The following is a 17,839-nucleotide window of genomic DNA, read 5'->3' on the forward strand; positions in this document are numbered from 1 at the left end:
AAGAAGAAGAAGCTGCTTCAGAGAAGTGGGCTTCATGGTCTCAGTGCACAGCAACATGTGTTTTCACTGCCACAATCAAAACATTGAATAAAATCTCTGTATTGTTGTTTGGAAATGTGTCACATTACTACATGCTAAGGTGTGTTATTAAAGAAAAAAATGAGTTCTATTTTTCTGCTTTGATGATATCCCAAGCTTTTGTTTCAAAACGTTTATTTTCCACTGGACAAAATATTTACTGTTGCACATTTATTTCTCATAGGGATTTTTTTTTTCTTTCCATATTTCAGTCTCTGGTTCTTGAGAGTCATGGCTCTGTCTGGTCTGACAGAGATCCTTAAAAATATTATTGGAAAGTACCTATAAATTTTACTTTCAAACAGCTTTATGTGAATGTTATCTTTTCATTTATAATTTTTAATATATTGATCACAGTGTAGTGTACAGTAGAGGCATCCAAAAATGATGAGACTGGGCTGCTTGTGTGTGATTTGGAAGGTTTGTGTCTGTCTGTGACTGCAGAGGTTAAAGCTGTGATCCAGTCTCAGTCTCTGACTGAAGGTTGCTGAGACTCTGATTAGATACACAATGTGAAGTTCACAATTCTCTAAACAAATAAAATGGTAATGACAAACATGAACAGCTGTACTTATTTCAGAGACATGAATGTTTACAAACATAATATTTATTTTAAGGATTGGACTTCATAAAGCGCACTGATGTTAGAGTGTATGTTCATATTTAAATCATTTTGTAGGCTGAAATTGTAACGCTGGACCTGAGATGGTCCAGAGAAAGTAACACATGTTAATTGGAGTAATATCAAAACAGACTGAGACAGACAGCTGTGAAATGCGCACACAATGACGTCACCTCATTCACTGCTAGTACACTGCTAGCTACATCGTATATCATGATCATCTATGTAAACAACGTTTAAAGAAGCCGCCACAGCTCTGCGGCTGTAACTGTTTCAAATCATATATTTTCTCGTTTGAACTCTGAGGATGTTTTTAAAACGGTCTTAAAAGGCTGTTTCTATGGTGGTTGTCACGGACGCCTCAGTAGCTTCTTAGGCTAACCTGGCGCGTCCGGTTCCTGCTGCTAGCTGTCTGCCGCAGGAAGGCTGCGTCCCATTTCAAGGAGCCGCCGCTCCGCCGTAACTGTGGCTCAAACACCACTTTATCCTTTAAGAAAAGGCCTTTTATAGCCACTGATGACACACACACACTAATGCACGTCACTGTCACAGTGTGACTTCACTAAAACCTCTAAAGTATTGTTTATAAAATGGAAAATGAACCGGGCAGGGCTCTGATGATGGAGACTGGGGGCTCCTGATTGACTCGCTGTACATTCGTATAATTAATCAGAGCAGAGTTTAGACTGCACAGTGCGCTGCGCTCACTGTTACTGTGTCAGCTGCTGCCTTCATATATGTTTACTGCTGAGGTTTGATGAAGCAGGTGGAGGAGAGTCAAAGAAGTAAATATTAATCCACTTATTATGCAATTACTAACCCTAACCCTAGCGCAGCATACAATAACGACTGCCGGTATTATTAGTTTGGGAAGGAGTCATTTTGGTCGCAGTTTTGATTATAAAATAAAAGGGAAAATATAAACAAACAAAAAGCTTAACATTGTGAAGACTTGGAAGAACAATGTGACACTGATGAGAAGATTAGGCTTCCCAGGTCATTGCCAGGCCAAACCGGCTGGTGATCAGAATTATTTTAATTATTTTTTTACCCAGTTTCGCTGGCGGTGCAGCGCTCACAGCCTGTCCGAGGTCACGGGCTGAACTTCAAGCCCAGCCCGTCCCTCCAGACAATACTCACCGCTCCACTATAATGACCGCTTTAATCTCATCTTTCTATTGTTTTTAATGGACAGTTCCGCTTGCAATTACAGTTCAATGATGTGAGGATCCCTGGTACAGTATACAGCGGGCTGCAAATGAATGCGCTTCCACTATTACTGCTCCTCCTGGTGGATAAACAAGACATTACCACCATTTTCCCCAAATGCTGCTTAGGGGCGTTCCCACCAGTGGCCGGAATTCCTACGTCATTAGCGGGGGATCGCGTTTAGGCCGAGGTTCGGCCACGAATCGGCCAAGGACCGGCCAAGGTCGCGTCACGGATCGGCCGGAAATTTTCAGTGGCTGCATCTGTATGATGATTAGGTTGAGAGTAAAACTATGGTTATTTTATTATACAGCTGTCATTCATTTAATGGACTGTTGCTGCTATAGCAAATAGGATTCGTAAAATTTTCATATTACTGTTGGTTTATTGAAATGTTAATTTTGCATAGATAGCTTTCTGCAGTGAGTTATACAGTGAGAATGTTTACATGTAAGTAATTGCTTCAAGAAAAGGGGAAATGTTATGTTGTGCTATTGCATGTAAATAGGGATGCGCTGATCCGATATTCAGTATCGGTATCGGTCCGATACTGGCCTAAATTACTGGATCGGATATCGGAAAGAAATAAAAATGTAATCCAATACAGTAAATAACGTTGCGCTCATTAGCTGCATTACAGTGCTCCGTTGTCTTCTTCTTGTGGGTTTGCGGTTGACCAAACCAGCTTAGAGCTGCATTACCACCACCTACTGGAATGGAGTGGGGGATCAGGACTTAGAAAACAACCCCCTCAGATTGAAGTAGAGAAAAAACAGCTTAAATTCTCATAGTCTTTTTTCCATAACCTCACCAAACTCCTCCCACACCAGAGTTTTTGCTTCGGCCACTGCCCGAGCTGCATTCCGCTTGGCCTGCCGATACCTGTCAGCTGCCTCCGGAGTCCCACAGGCTAACCAAGCCCGATAGGACTCTTTCTTCAGCTTGATGGCTCCCTTCACCTCCGGTGACCACCATCTGGTTCGGGGGTTACCACCACGACAGGCACCAACCACCTTGCAGCCACAGCTCTGAGCAGCAGCCTCAACAATGGAGGCACGGAACGTGGTCCATTCGGACTCAATGTCCTCAGCCTCCCTCAGAATGCTGTCGAAGTTCTGACGGAGGGGGAGTTGAAGATCTCCCGGACTGGGGCTTCTGCCAGGCGTTCCCAGCACACCCTTACAATATGTTTAGGTGTGCCAGGTCTGGCCAGCATCTTCCCCCGCCACCTGATCCAACTCACCACCAGGTGGTGATCAGTTGACAGCTCAGCTCCTCTCTTCACCCGAGTGTCCAGAACATACGGCCGCAGATCTGATGATATGATTATAAAATCGATCATCGACCTGCGCCCTAGGGTGTCCTGGTGCCATGTGCACTTATGGACATCCTTATGTTCGAACATGGTGTTTGTTATGGACAAACTGTGGTTTGCACAGAAGTCCAATAACAAAACACCATTCGGGTTCAGATCGGGCAGGCCGTTCCTCCTAATCACGACCCTCCAGGTCTCATTGTCATTGCCCACGTGAGCGTTTAAGTCTCCCAGCAAGACTATGGAGTCACCAGATGGAGCACTCTCCAGCACCCCACCCAGTGACTCCAAAAAGGGTGGGTACTCTGAACTGTCATTCGGCGCATAAGCACAAACAACAGTCAGGACCCGTTCCCCAGCCCGAAGGCGCAGGGAAACTACCCTCTCGTCCACCGGTGTAAACTCCGACGTACAGGCAGCAAGCCGGGGCGATACAAAAATACCCACCCCAGCTCGCCGCCTCTCACCAAGGGCAACTCCAGACTGGAACAGAGTCCAGCCCTTCTCCAGGAGACTGGTTCCAGAGCCCAGGCCATGCGTTGAGGTGAGCCCAACTATATCTAGCTGGTATCTCTCAACCTCACGCACTAGCTCAGGCTCCTTCCCCACCAGAGAGGTGACATTCCATGTCCCAATAGCCAATTTCGATAGCCGGGGATCGGTCCACCAGGGCCTCCGCCCTCGGCCACCGCCCGACACACACTGCACCCGACCCCTACGACACCTCCTGCGGGTGGTGGGCCTGCAGGAGGGCGGGCCCATGTAACCTCTTCAGGCTGTGCCCGGCCGAGCACCACGGGCTAATGCCCGGCCACCAGACGCTCTCCCTCAAGCTCCCTCCCCAGGCCTGGCTCCAGAGTGGGGCCCCGGTAACCCTATTCCGGGCAGGGTAAACTGTTCCCTTGCTGTTTCAATCATAGGGGTATTCTGAACCGCTCTGTGTCTGGACCCTCACCCAGGACCAATTTGCAATGGGAGACCCTACCAGGGGGACAAGCCCCCGGACAACATAGCTCCTGGGATCACTGGGGCACACAAACCCCTCCACCACGATAAGGTGGCGATTCACGGAGGAGATTCAAGCGATTCTGGCAAACCGTCAGGTGACTCAGGAGGGGAAAGCAGTGCTTGACTCACACAGTTTATAGTGCGGGTGGGGTGGCTGACTTCAACTGAGGCTATAGTCGGACGGTGGAATGAATACTTCGAGGACCTCCTGAATCCCACTGACACGCCTTCTGTAGTGGAAGCAGATTCTGGGGACGAAGGAGATGACTTGACCACCACTGGGGGTGAGGTCACCGAGGCAGTTAAACAACTCCTTGGTGGCAGGGCCCCTGGGGTGGACGAGATTCGCCCTGAGTTCCTGAAGGCCCTGGATGTTGTAGGGCTGTCTTGGTTGACACGCCTCTGCAACATCACTTGGAGATCTGGGGCAGTGCCAATGGATTGGCAGACCGGGGTGGTGGTCCCCATCTTTAAGAAGGGAGACCGGAGGGTGTGCTCCAACTTTCGGGGGATCACACTCCTCAGCCTCCCTGGTAAGGTCTATGCCAGGGTGCTGGAAAGGAGGGTCCGTCCGTTAGTCGAACCTTGGATCCAGGAGGAACAATGCGGTTTTCGTCGTGGTCGTGGAATGCTGGCCCAGCTCTTTATCCTCTCAAGGATATTCGAGTGTGGGTGGGAGTTTGCCCAACCAGTCTACATGTGCTTTGTGGACTTGGAGAAGGCATTCGACCGTGTCCCTCGGGGTATCCTGTGGGAGGTCCTGCGTGAGTATGGGGTGTCTGGCCCATTGTTGTGGGCCATTCAGTCCTTGTACAACCGCAGTGAGAGCTTGGTCCGTATAGCCGGTAATAAGTCGGATTCGTTTCCTGTGGGTGTCGGACTCCGTCAGGGCTGCCCTTTTTTACCGATTCTGTTCATAATTTTTATGGACAGAATTTCTAGGCGTAGCCAGGTGACGGAAGGCTTCTTCCTTGGTGGCCTTAGAGTCTCATCTCTGCATTTTGCGGACGATGCGGTTCTGTTGACTTCATCAGGGGGTGGCCTCCAGCTCGCAGTGGAACGGTTCGCAGCCGAGTGTGAAGCGGCTGGCATGAGAATCAGCACCTCTAAGTCTGAGGCCATGGTCAGCCGGACCGCTGCACCGGTCTGTCGTGGTGAAGAGAGAGCCCTCTCCGGCTCAGGAACGAGTTCTTGCCCCAAGTGGAAGAGTTCAAGTTTCTGGGGGTCTTGTTCACATGTGATGGGAGAAGGGAGCGGGAGATCGACAGACGGATCGGGGCTGCTTTTGCAGTGATGAGGACGCTGCACCGGTCTGTCGTGGTGAAGAGGGAGCTTAGTGTAAAAGCGAAGCTCTCGATTTACCGGTCGATCTACGTTGCTACCCTCACCTATGGTCACGAGCTTTGGGTAGTGACCGTAAGAATAAGATCGTGAATACAAGCGGCAGAAATGAGTTTCCTTCGAAGGGTGGCTGGTCTCTCCCTTAGAGATAAGGTGAGGAGTGCGGCCATCCGGGAGGGGCTCAGAGTAGAGCCGCTGCTCCTCCACATCGAAAGGAGCCAGTTGAGGTGGCTCGGGCATCAGATTAGGATGCCTCCTAGCCGCCTCTTGGGTGAGGTGTTCCGGGCATGTCCCACCGGGAGGAGGCCCCGTGGTAGACCCAGGACACGCTGGAGGGATTATATCTCTCGGCTGTCCTGGGAACGCCTTGGGGTCCCTCCGGATGAGCTGGAGGAGGTGGCTGGGGAGAGGGAAACCTGGGCTTCTTTACTTAGGCTCCTGCCCCCGCGACCCGGCCACCGGATAAGCGGGAGAGAATGGATGGATGGATGGATGGATGGAAATGCTCAGCACAGCAAGCACAACACACAAACACAGCAGAGAGCGGTGGAGGCGGAAAAACATGTCAGCGATGATCGCTCAGTGTCAAAGGGAATCCGTCGCAGCGACGGAGAACTGAGAGGGTTATTTCCTGATCCCCCACTCCATTCCAGTAGGTGGCGGTAATGCAGCTCATGTGAGTCGGATCAGATTGCATTTTTTATTTCTTTCCGATATCTGATTCAGTAATTTAGGTCAGGATCGGACCGATACTGAATATCGGATTGGCGCATCCCTAATATTTACATACATAAATACACACACATATACATCTACCCTTGGCAAAAAGTAGTATACTTAAAGTTCATTTTATGAAGTATACTTAAGTATAAGTATAGCAAGTATACTATAGACCATGTACTTTAAGTGTACTAGAAAGTATACCAATTTAATACTTTTTCGGACTAAATTGGAACATTTCAAGTTTATGAAAGTATACTTTAAAGTTCATTTTAAGTTTGCAAAAGTATACAACAAGTACACTCATCTATATACTATCAATATACTTGGTATATCCCTCTCATATGCTTAAAGTATACCCCAAGTACACTTATCAATATACTGCCATTGTACTAGTTATATACTTTGAGTCCCTTTATTTATTGTATACTTTAAGTATACTGTTATAAACGTTGGTTAATTCACCAGCTTATTTGTTATACTTTAAGTTTGCTTGGCACATTACTTGTAGCTTACTATTTATATACTGGAAATATGCTCCTTAAAGTATTCTTAAAGTTTACTCATACTGTATGTACACAAGAGTGTGATGCATTTACAAAATCACAAGACAGAATGTTGAAAACAAGTTTTATATATTTTCAAAGATTTCAAAAACAAAGACCTATGAAATCAAGTCCTTCCTTACTGGAGAAAATGAAAGGAAAAGTGCACATTTGCATGTAAAAATGTAAACATAATGGTCTCTCCGAGATCAAGTCCTTATTTGTAAAAAGTGGTAAAGCAAAACTTGTGCACATGCTTGTAAAAATGTAAACATAGCATCTTCAACTGAGAACTAAAGTCCTTTAGTGCACTGCACTGAAGGACTTCTGTTCCTTTACTTGTTGGCGTAGCTTATGATTTTGCATTTCTTTCTTATGATTCGTCTCATATCTTGCATGGTGGTGTCAGGAGACTTCACCTGGGGATGGGCTGTGAGTGAAAAAACACATACAGAACAAACCATTACCTCCGTGTTATTCTTATTCACTGTCCACAATTAACACACGTCATGGCAGGGAGGATGGTTTATCGGGTAAATTTCTGAACTTAAATGCAATCAGCAAAAACTGTTATAAAGGGATTGCACACACATCACACCCCAGTCAGTTAGACTGAATAAGACAGACCGGTAACTGAGTGGCAAAACAATGGGCAGCATGCTGGCGGTGACCATCACATGTAAATCCTCTGTAATTTACAACAACTGAAAAGCATTGATTGTTTACCATCATATAGAAGCATTCGTATGTATTGTTTTTATTTTATTTTATTTGGAGTACTGCTAGTGTGAGTGAGTGTCTGATTATAACTATGTGTTTACCTATTATTCCAGTTTTGCCTTAAATTAAATGCACTCACCAAATATAGCATCAAGCTAGGTGTTATCCAGTTGTGGCTTTGACTCCACATCTTTGTGGCCTCTGACTGCCTCCCGGTCAAACTTGAGTTGGACAGCGTGTCTTTACCATAGATGAGCACTGCAAGATCCCCAATGTACGATGCTGAACTCACGTCCACACAGAGACTTCAGCTTTAGTCTTGGGACTTTTGCATCACAACCTGGCGTATAGAGGCACCTGCAAAACATTTGAATATTACTCACCAAATATGATGAAACAATTACATAAAATTTCTTTGTAAATCTATTCATTTATCAGTGCAGTGAATATGCATAGGCCTATAGTCTATAGACCAACTCCATAATATGAGAAATTTGGGGGCATCATCATAGTATTTCCAAATCCATCATTATTTGAATACATCCAGCACAAAGTTGATTAATATGCTTCTTTTTAAATTATGTGTATAGTCACAAGGTAGAGGGAAATTGTATAGCAAACCTTTCCCCACATGGATATAATACATACACTATCAATGCATTTGAGGTATTTACCATTTCATCAGGGTCAGACACACTTGAAGGAGAGTCGGGTGGACAAACTTGTTGGTCTGGTGTGGGTGTTGACCAGGTGGATGAAGGAGTTGAGATCTGAACTGTGATTTTTTTCTAGGATCTCTTTCAGCATTGTCACTACTGCTGGAAGCTCTGTAAAGGGAATGAAAACAAGGCAACAAAAGCGTTGTGTCATTACTGTGTTTTCAGACCATTTAAAACATTAAATTAGTCATTTTTGTTATGAAAACCATGACTGGAAGTGGAGCTGATAGGCAGAAACAGGAGCAGGAGGAGACTGAATTAGCCATAACCTATAAATGTCAGGTGTGGACCTTTTTCCACACTTGGCAGCAGATTCTCCCTGCCAGCAATTGTTTGTCTGTGTGATTTGTGAGTCTCTTTTTTCAGATTTCAATGCTTCAGTATGGGAGTATATGAAAATTTCACTTATTGTATTATAAGTTTAGTTCATTATGCCTGACCTGCACACCCACAGTGTTTGACTTCAGGATCATTATAGGCACATCTTCAGTCGATAAAAGCTGTTGTTTTAATAATTTACTTTGGGCTACTTGAATTGATAAAGAGAAAATACCTCTCACAGCATCTAGTATCTCTTTCCCATAGTCTGCTTTCAGGCTCTCGATTTCTCTCTGAAGCTCTTTCACTTTCTTCTGTTCCCCACTCCAGTTTCTGGCCAGCTGCTCCTCATCTGATGACTCCTCATTCAGTTAGTTGACTACAACCAAAACACGTGAAATCAGAGAATCAGCCAGAATCAGGATCAGGCAGAAAATCCACACCATAGTTATTGCTTCAACTCAAAATACCACAATAGTAAAATATTTCACCTCTGAACATATTTTGTTTGCCAGCTGCTTCTTCAGCTCTTCTACAATTTGGTTTGCTGACTCTTTTTCAGCATACGTTGACTTCTTCTTTCTCCTCTGTTAAAATGCCAGATTATAGCCTTAAGGCTATAATCTGGCATATTTTACATTGTTACAGATGTTTGTCAATATGTGTTGTCCTTTTTAAACAAATAAAGAAATAATCTAATCTAATAATTCCATTTTATATGTTTATAACAGGCATATATAATGACATCCATGGTAAATGATGATTTAGTTGCATTTACAGAATCAACTGCACCACTGATGGATCATACCTAGATTCAAAAATGTGTAACTCAAAACAAAATCATATAACTATGGAGTTAAGTTTTATGCACACCATAAATGATAAAAAGTATCACTTACAATCAACTGGTGTCATACCAAGGTATTTATCAAGGTACATACCTTTTGTGATGGAACTTCATGATCCTCTTCCACATCTTTCCACTTGCTGTTCGGCTTACTCTTCCTCTTGGTTGCTTCTTTGCCAGATCTCTTCACCCTTTATGAATTCCTGTCTCTTCTTGCAGAGATCACTGTAGTTTGTCTGTGTAAGAAACAAGATTAAATTAAATGTTTGTTGCCATACTCGTCAGTATCTAACGCCAAAACAAGGGATAATTTTCTCATCCTCAACATTTTAAATTGTATTTAAGAATAATAGCTGCTAGTTGACAATGATATTACAAATTAGCCTGCTCAAAAACAATCTTTTGTCATGGGGATTAAAAAAACACTGGGTGCTGGGTTTTTTGTTTTTGTTTTTTCTTTTTTTGGGGGGGGGGGGGGGGGGGGGGGGGGGGGGGGGGGGGGGGGGGGGGGGGGGGGGGTGGGGGGGGGGGGGGGGGGGGGGGGGGGGGTGGGGGGGGGGTGCTGTTGGGTTTTTATCCTTTAAAAAAACGCGCGGTCAAGTGTTTTCTGTAATTAAAAACTGCCAAGTGAACACCCCTTAGCTTTTTCATATACGGTATAGGTGTAAATGTCCAGGTCCCACTTTGAAAACAATGCTATCAGCTAACTGAGAAGCATACAATTAACAACTTACCACCAACCATGAAAACCTTTGCTGGGAAAAAGGCTGGAGCTGACTTTTTCGCCTTTCATGTCCCCCTTTATCTCCATCCATCCATCTTCTTCTTCTAGATCAGGACACTGAGTGATTACTTTTGGACATTGTTTGCTGGTCGTCAGTACTCATCCATGAAATCTTCCCAATTAATAAAATAATAATAATACCTTTAATTTATAACGCACTTTACATTTTAAAAAACCTCAACGTGCTTCAAAACAAAAAACATAACAAACAGTAAAAGTATAAAAACACACTAAATAACAGACCATGGTGTAAAGTAAAATACACCAGGGTGTAGATAAAATAGCTAAGAATTATGCACTAAGATTAAAAGTTCTTATAAAAAAAAAGTCTTTAAGCCCTTTTGAAAACGTCCAAAGTTTGAGGCACTCTCATCAGTTCAGATGGAAGCGAGTTCCATAGATGAGGGGCAGCCACACAGAAAGCCCGGTCACCCATAGTCCATAAATTTGTCCTTGGTACGATGAGAGAGTTTGTGTTAGCCGATCTGGAGGAGCGTGCCGTACATTTTAAAGAAAGAAGTTCTTTAAGATAGGAAGGGGCATTGCCATAAACACATTGATAAGTAAGAAGAGCGACCTTATAGTCAATCCTGTAAGAAACAGGAAGCCAGTGGAGGGACTGAAGAGTTGGTGTAATATGATCATATTTGCGAACTCCCTTCAGTATCCGGGCCGCAGCATTTGAATGTACTGGAGTTTCTGAAGACTCTTGTTAGGGATACCGACAAAGAGTGCATTGCAGTAATCCAGTCTGGATGAGACAAATGCATGGACCAGTTTTCTCTGCATCTTGAAGAGTTAAAACAGGGCGGAGTGTTGCAATATTGCGAAGGTGCTAGAATGAGATTTACTAAGGTGGTTTATATGGAATTCCAAGTTGAGTTGGGGATCCATCCTAACACCAAGATTGGTAACTGATGAGGAGAGAGAAATACTGTGTCCAAGAAAGATATACTAACGATGGGTGATGATTTGATCTGGTGGGGAGTACCAATCATGATTGCTTCTGTTTTAGAGCTGTTAAGCTAGAGAAAATTATCTTCCATCCATCCCTTGATCTCCTCCAGACAGGCAGGTGGAAGAGGCTCATCAGCAGTGGCTTCAACATATAACTGCGTGTTGTCAGCGTAGCAGTGAAACGAAACACCATGTTTGTTTATGATCTGACCCAGAGGAAGCAGATAAAGATTGAACAAAATTGGTCCAAGGACAGATCCCTGGGGCACCCCACAGGTGACAATGTGGGGTTCCGATGTGGCATCGCCCAATGCAACACATTCAGATCGATTTATGAGGTAGGAACTGAACCAGTCGAGGGCTGGGCCGGAAAACCCAGCGGTGTATTGAAGCCTGTGTAATAGGATGTCATGATCAACCATGTCGAATGCCGCAGATAGGTCCAGGAGGATGAGAACGGAGGGGAAACCATTGTCAGCTGCCATCAACAAGGCGTTCTTGATTCTCACGAGTGCTGTTTCTGGGCTGTGGGCAGTGCAAAATCCAGATTGAAATTTTTCATAGAGATTATTGCAACTAAGATGGTTTTGGAGATGCATTGGAACAACTTTCTCCAGAACTTTGGAAATAAATGAGAGGTTTGAGATTGGCCTGTAGTTTACTAGGTTATCCGGATCAAGAGTAGGTTTTTTTAGTATGGGTCTGATAATGGCTTTTTTCAAAGAAGAAGGAACATGGCCACTTCGCATGGAAAGGCTGACAATAGAACAGATAATGGGGGTAAGAAGAGGTAGATGTGTTTTCACCAAGGTGGTAGGAAGAGGATCTAGGGGACATGTAATGGTCCTCATCTTCCTGATGATGTCCTGGATCTCTTCTGATGTAACAATTGGGAAGAAGGTGAAGGAGTGAGAAGTAGCACTCAGGCTATGATCTGAAATGACAGTTTTTGAACCTGATAGAGCTGAACGTATTGAGGAAATCTTGGATGTAAAGAAGGCCATAAACCTGTTGCATTGCTCCACTGCAGCATCAGAGGTAATGGTAGAAGGAGATTTCACAGTAAGAAGACAGTTTACTGTTTTGAAGAGCTGTTTGGGACAACCAGGGTTTCTACCAATGATGTCAGAGAAGAACTGCAAACGGGCCAATTTCAAGGAATGAGCATAGGTCCTTTGATGTGCTCTGTACATTTGTTTATGCACAGTGAGCCCCGTAGATATATATCGGCGCTCCAGGACCTGTCCTGTAGTCTTCATTTTCCGAAGTTCATTTGAATACCAAGGAGCTGAGCGAGAGAATGTGACAGTTCTTGTTTTAATTGGTGCATGGGAGTCCAAGAGGTTACTAAGATGAGTGTCGTAGTAACCAAGTGCCTCATCAGCTGATGTAAAATCACTACGGAGGCACTGAAGCTCAGCTAACAAGCCAGATGTGTCAATGTTTTAATATTTCTAAAATGTATCTGGCGTTTAGGCTTGGTAGTGAGAGCAGTGGAGAGCAGTTTCAAAGGTATTGCCTTGTGATCAGATACACCCAGGTCGTAGACCTGCAGATGAATAGGAAGTGTGGCGCTTGTGATAACAAGATCCAGGGTGTGACCCCCTTATGAGTAGGGATATGGACATGCTGTCTTAAATTAATGCAATCTAGTAGTTGGAGAAATTCGGCAGCAAGGTAATCAGAAGGGGCATCGACATGGATGTTAAAGTCTCCCAGTATGATAATATTTGCTGAAGACACGCAAATGGTGGATAAAAGGTGAGACATCTCAGAGATAAAGGATGCGTTTGATTTTGGTGGTCGATAGATGAGGAGAACTAACACTGAAGTAGGTAAGTTTGATTTAAATGCCAAGCATTCGAAAGATGACCATTCAGGTAGATTTACTGATGAAAGATATAGATTATTACGGTAAATTACTGCAAGTCCACCACCACGCCCCTTACTACGGGCTTTCTGGAACTAACTGTATTCTGTAGGACAGCACTCATTTAGAGCAATAAAGGTGTCAGGTTTATGCAAAGTCTCTGTAACGCAAAACAAGTCAAAATCCTTCTCGAGAATGTGATCGTGTATGAGGCAAGACTTGTTTGTAAGTGACTGTGTCATGTGTCGTCTGTGTGGCAGGCAGGAAGGAGAACCCCAATGCAGGACACGCCAGGCACAGGTAAAAGGTAATTGAACTTTATTTTCAGGTGCACAACAAAAGGCCGGACTAGGCAGAGCTAGTGGCAAAACACAGAGCAAAAATACCAGGCTAAATACGAGGCGAAACAAGACACCCAGCAGGAGACGAATACGGGACCATGACGCGACAACAGGCACTGGAAACACAAGACTTAAATACACAGGAGGGCTAATGAGGGAGGTGGAAACAGGTGGTAACACAGGTGACGCTGATAATACTGACTAGACCAGGGGAAGCAAAACTAAACACAAGAGACTGGGACTGGACAACTATCAAAATAAAACAGGAAGTAACACGATGGAACAGAAAAGCAGACCTGACACAGAATACAGAGAGAACACCAGGGACTAGAAATAACAATTAAACCTCACAACCAAAAGAAATCCCAAACAGAACAGACAAAATGAAGCAAAACAAAAACACCCGGGGTCCAGTGGACCCCGGACCATGACAGTACCCCCCCCTCAAGGGACGGCCCCAGACGTCCCAACCGAAACAAAAAACAAAACAAAACAAAACCAGACTAGGGCGGGAGGAGGGGGAACCGGACGGAGGGACCGAAACAAACCAAACCCGGGAGACAAAACAGAAGTCAAAAACAGTTCAGGGGGTCTGCCAGGGAAGTGACAAGGTCCAAAACAAAACAAAAATACAGGGCAAACCAAAAATCGGCGCCACCAAGCCGGAAAAACAGTCCAATAAACAGTTCAGGGTACGAGGACAAAGATGGCCGAAGCAGTCCAGGGAACCAAAACAACAAAACACAAAGAACCAGAAACAAAAAACACAGGGCCCAAACAAACAGCACAAGGCCAGAAAACAGTCCATAATGTTCAGGGGGCCGCCCGAAATCACAGGCCAGGAAAAACAAGGGTCCTCAGGAGGCCGACCACGCTCCCAGCGACGGTGACGATGGATGACCTCGGGCGGGCGGCGAAGAGACAGGACTGGAGGCCGACCGCGCTCCCAGCGGCGAAGAGACAGGACTGGAGGCCGGCCGCGCTCCCAGCGGCGGCGGCGAAGAGACAGGACTGGAGGCCGGCCACGCTCCCAGCGGCAGCGGCGAAGAGACAGGACTGGAGGCCGGCCACGCTTCCAATGGCGGTGGCGACTAAGAGACGAGACAGGAGGCTCGGGCTGAGCGGGCTCCTCCAGCATGGGCTCTGGATGCGCAGGCTGGGGCTGCTTTGCAGGGCGCGCAGTCGTCTCCTCCGACGGCTGGGTCTGCTTAGGGCATTGTTTGGGTGAGTCCGATGGTGGGGTTGATGGTGACAGGGGGAGCTGACTGGGACTCTGACTGGGAGACTAGAGACTCTACAGCAGCTGACGAGAGAGACTGGGGCTGAGACAGGGAAGCTACTGAGACTGACACCAGAGGTGCTGGCAGAAGCTGAGGGGTAGCTGCAGCTGACTGAGACTGAGGGGAGACTGCTACAGCTAACATTGAAGACTGTGAGGTACCTGGTAGTGCTGACACTGGGGACTTTGACTGCGTGGAAGCTAACTGAGATCGAGGGAGAGCTGACACTGGGGAAGCTGACGTGACCGGAGGTACAGAAGGAGCAGGAGCTGACTGAGTGCGAAGCAGAGCGACTGGAGCAGGAGCTGACAGCGAGCGAGGCAGAGCTACAGGAGCTGACAGCGAGCGAGGCAGAGCTACAGGAGCTGACAGCGAGCGAGGCAGAGCTACAGGAGCTGACAGCGAGCGAGGCAGAGCTACAGGACCAAGAGCTGACTGAGACTGGAGGGGAGCTGTAGCTACAGCTGACTGAGACTGGAGGGAGGCTGAGCTACAGCGCTGACTGAGACTGGAGGGAGGCTGGAGCTACAGCTGACTGAGACTGGAGGGAGCTGGAGCTACAGCTGACTGAGACTGGAGGGGAGCTGGAGCTACAGCTGACTGAGACAGAGGAAGAGCTGCAGCTGCTGCTGCTGCAAACGGTTTGGAGCATGGCTGTGGCTTGGGGCCTGCTGCTGCTGCTGCAGGCGGCTTGGTGCGTGGCTGTGGCTTGGGGCCTGCTGCAGCAGGCTGTGGCAGCGGGGGCTCTGCTGCTGCAGGCGACGGAGACTGAAGCTGGGGCGGATGCTCTGCTGCTGCAGGCGATGGAGACCGAAGCCGGGGCAGATGCTCTCCTGCTGCAGGCGACGGAGACTGAAACTGGGGCGGATGCTCTGCTGCTGCAGGTGTGGACGGCTGAAGGTGAAGCGTGGTGACCAGAAAGTCCTTTACTAACCCGTGTAAGGAATCCAGAAGCCAAGGAGAGTTATCAACCAGCCCTTGAAGCTTGGCTGCAATGGCTTTCTGTTCTTCCTCACAGGGGTCAGACAACAGTTCAAAACACAGAGTGTCCACTCTCCGAATGATTATTCTTTTCTTTTCCTCAAACAGGGCAAGAGCCGCTGAGTCCATAGCTTCACGGTATGATATGGTTTCAGGTTTGTCCATGTGAGCCTTGCTAACAGTTTGTGGTTTAATAGTTCCCTTTGAACCCAAAACAGACTGACTCACTGTGTTGGTGGGCTGAGATACTGGTGGTGCAGACGGCGGGGAAACCTGCGGCGGTGATGGTGGCGATGAAATCCGCAGCTTTATACCGCACGGCGCCGGAGGGGATCCGCTCCTCCGGTGCTGGGAGTCTAGCTGCCTGCCCTCCGGAACAGGCTGAGGCGGCAGTGAAGAGAGTGAACTGGGTGGCCAGGGACCTTTATATCCCAGGTACCGGGAAAACGCTTCCTCTGGCGTCATCCCACTTGGCTCCGGAGAAAACTCCCTCCGCTGCCGCCGAGAATTCCTCTTCCTCCGTTGTTGCTCTGACTGTGAGAGGGAAGAGGGGCGAGTGAGCGGAGAGGCAGGTGCGGGAGCGGCTGGAGCCAAAAACAGTCCGTCCCCACGATAAACCTGCGGCTTAGGCTGTAGAGGTGAGCGGCGTTGTCGGGGACCCTTCCAATATCCGGGTCCCCCCAGAGCCAGGCGAGAGCCGCTGTACACCTCCGTATCCGCGGGGTCCATTCTGGTCGCGTCGTTCTGTCATGTGTCGTCTGTGTGGCAGGCAGGAAGGAGGACCCCAATGCAGGACACGCCAGGCACAGGTAAAAGGTAATTGAATTTTATTTTCAGGTGCACAACAAAAGGCCGGACTAGGCAGAGCTAGTCCTTTTCCTTTTCTTCAGCCTGTCAGCTCTGGCTGTTACATTGTATGTGAAAAATAACTCAGATAAATAAAATAAAGGGTTAAAACATCAACAAGAAGAGCCTATTGACAACCTATAGAGCTCATCTTGAAATAGCAAATATGTTTGGCACAACAACGCATTCAGATCACAGTTCTGCTTGCAAGATCTACCAGACATGACAGGCTTAAAAAAAAAAAACAAACTTTCTACGTGCGCTCCTATGCACATATCTCGGCCGGCGAATAAGTCCGAGTTGTTTGATGGTTGAAAAACATGATGGTATATTCCAATTATTATAAGGTTCAGAAGCTGTTTAGCTGAATAGCTGAACATAGTAGAGCTTGTATGATAAGTCTGCTACGTGTTAGCTAGAGGGCTAACCCGAGGCAGAGCAGGAGATCTTTATAGTGCAGGGGAATGTCCAACGTCTAATTCAAGGAGCGTGGGCTGATCAAGTCTACAGTAGGAACCGAAATAGGTCAATCCAGCGAGGAAGCAAGCAGAGTTGACAGCGCAACGACGGGTTAACCAAGGACGCACCTCCACGTTGGAAACAGTAACAGGTAAGCCGTCTCATAAGCCCCGCTGAGACTGTGCAAAAAAACAGCTAAAAGCAGCACTGTTAGTGTCCTATATGCATTATAGATAAGAAGTTTCGGAAGACGGAGAAGCAGCGAACAATTTCATGCCAGCGTCCTCTCAGTTCAGGAAAAATTTTTGTGTCACAGTCTTGTCCACAGTCTTGTCCTTCAAATAATAAATGGCAAATGGCATTGTGATATCTAATGCTGAAAATTACATTTTAGCTAGGATATGTCTTCTCCTCCTTCTGCTTTCCTTGTTGACACTGGTTGAGACCATTATTTATTTTTTTTGCAAGGGAGACCTTGAATTGGCGCGTGAGCGCTAATTTAAAATTGGGAGGCTCCCATTGGCTGCCAGGTAGGGGCGGGACCATGGCCAGAAGTGCCATACCAGAAATTTCTGTGGTGATACTACTGGAAGAAGCTGAGCTAGCTCATTAGAGCTAACGTGGCTAAACAGGTGGACCTTATCAAAGATATTTAGAGGATTACACAGCAGAGATTCCAAGGACTACCAAGTACAGATGGAAAGTAAAAGTAAGTAACAGATAATGAATTCTCACACATAAAATTCTGTACTGCTCAGATGTTTCCAGTTAGGCTACATTAGCCGCATTTACGTTGGAATGTTAGCAGCTTGTAATCTTAAATGAAAGATTACATGGCTGCTACCGTTAAAGGAGCGTTTTGTTTGACTATGAGTGACA

Source organism: Archocentrus centrarchus, unplaced genomic scaffold, assembly GCF_007364275.1.
Source record: "Archocentrus centrarchus isolate MPI-CPG fArcCen1 unplaced genomic scaffold, fArcCen1 scaffold_30_ctg1, whole genome shotgun sequence".
NCBI classification, from domain to species: domain Eukaryota; kingdom Metazoa; phylum Chordata; class Actinopteri; order Cichliformes; family Cichlidae; genus Archocentrus; species Archocentrus centrarchus.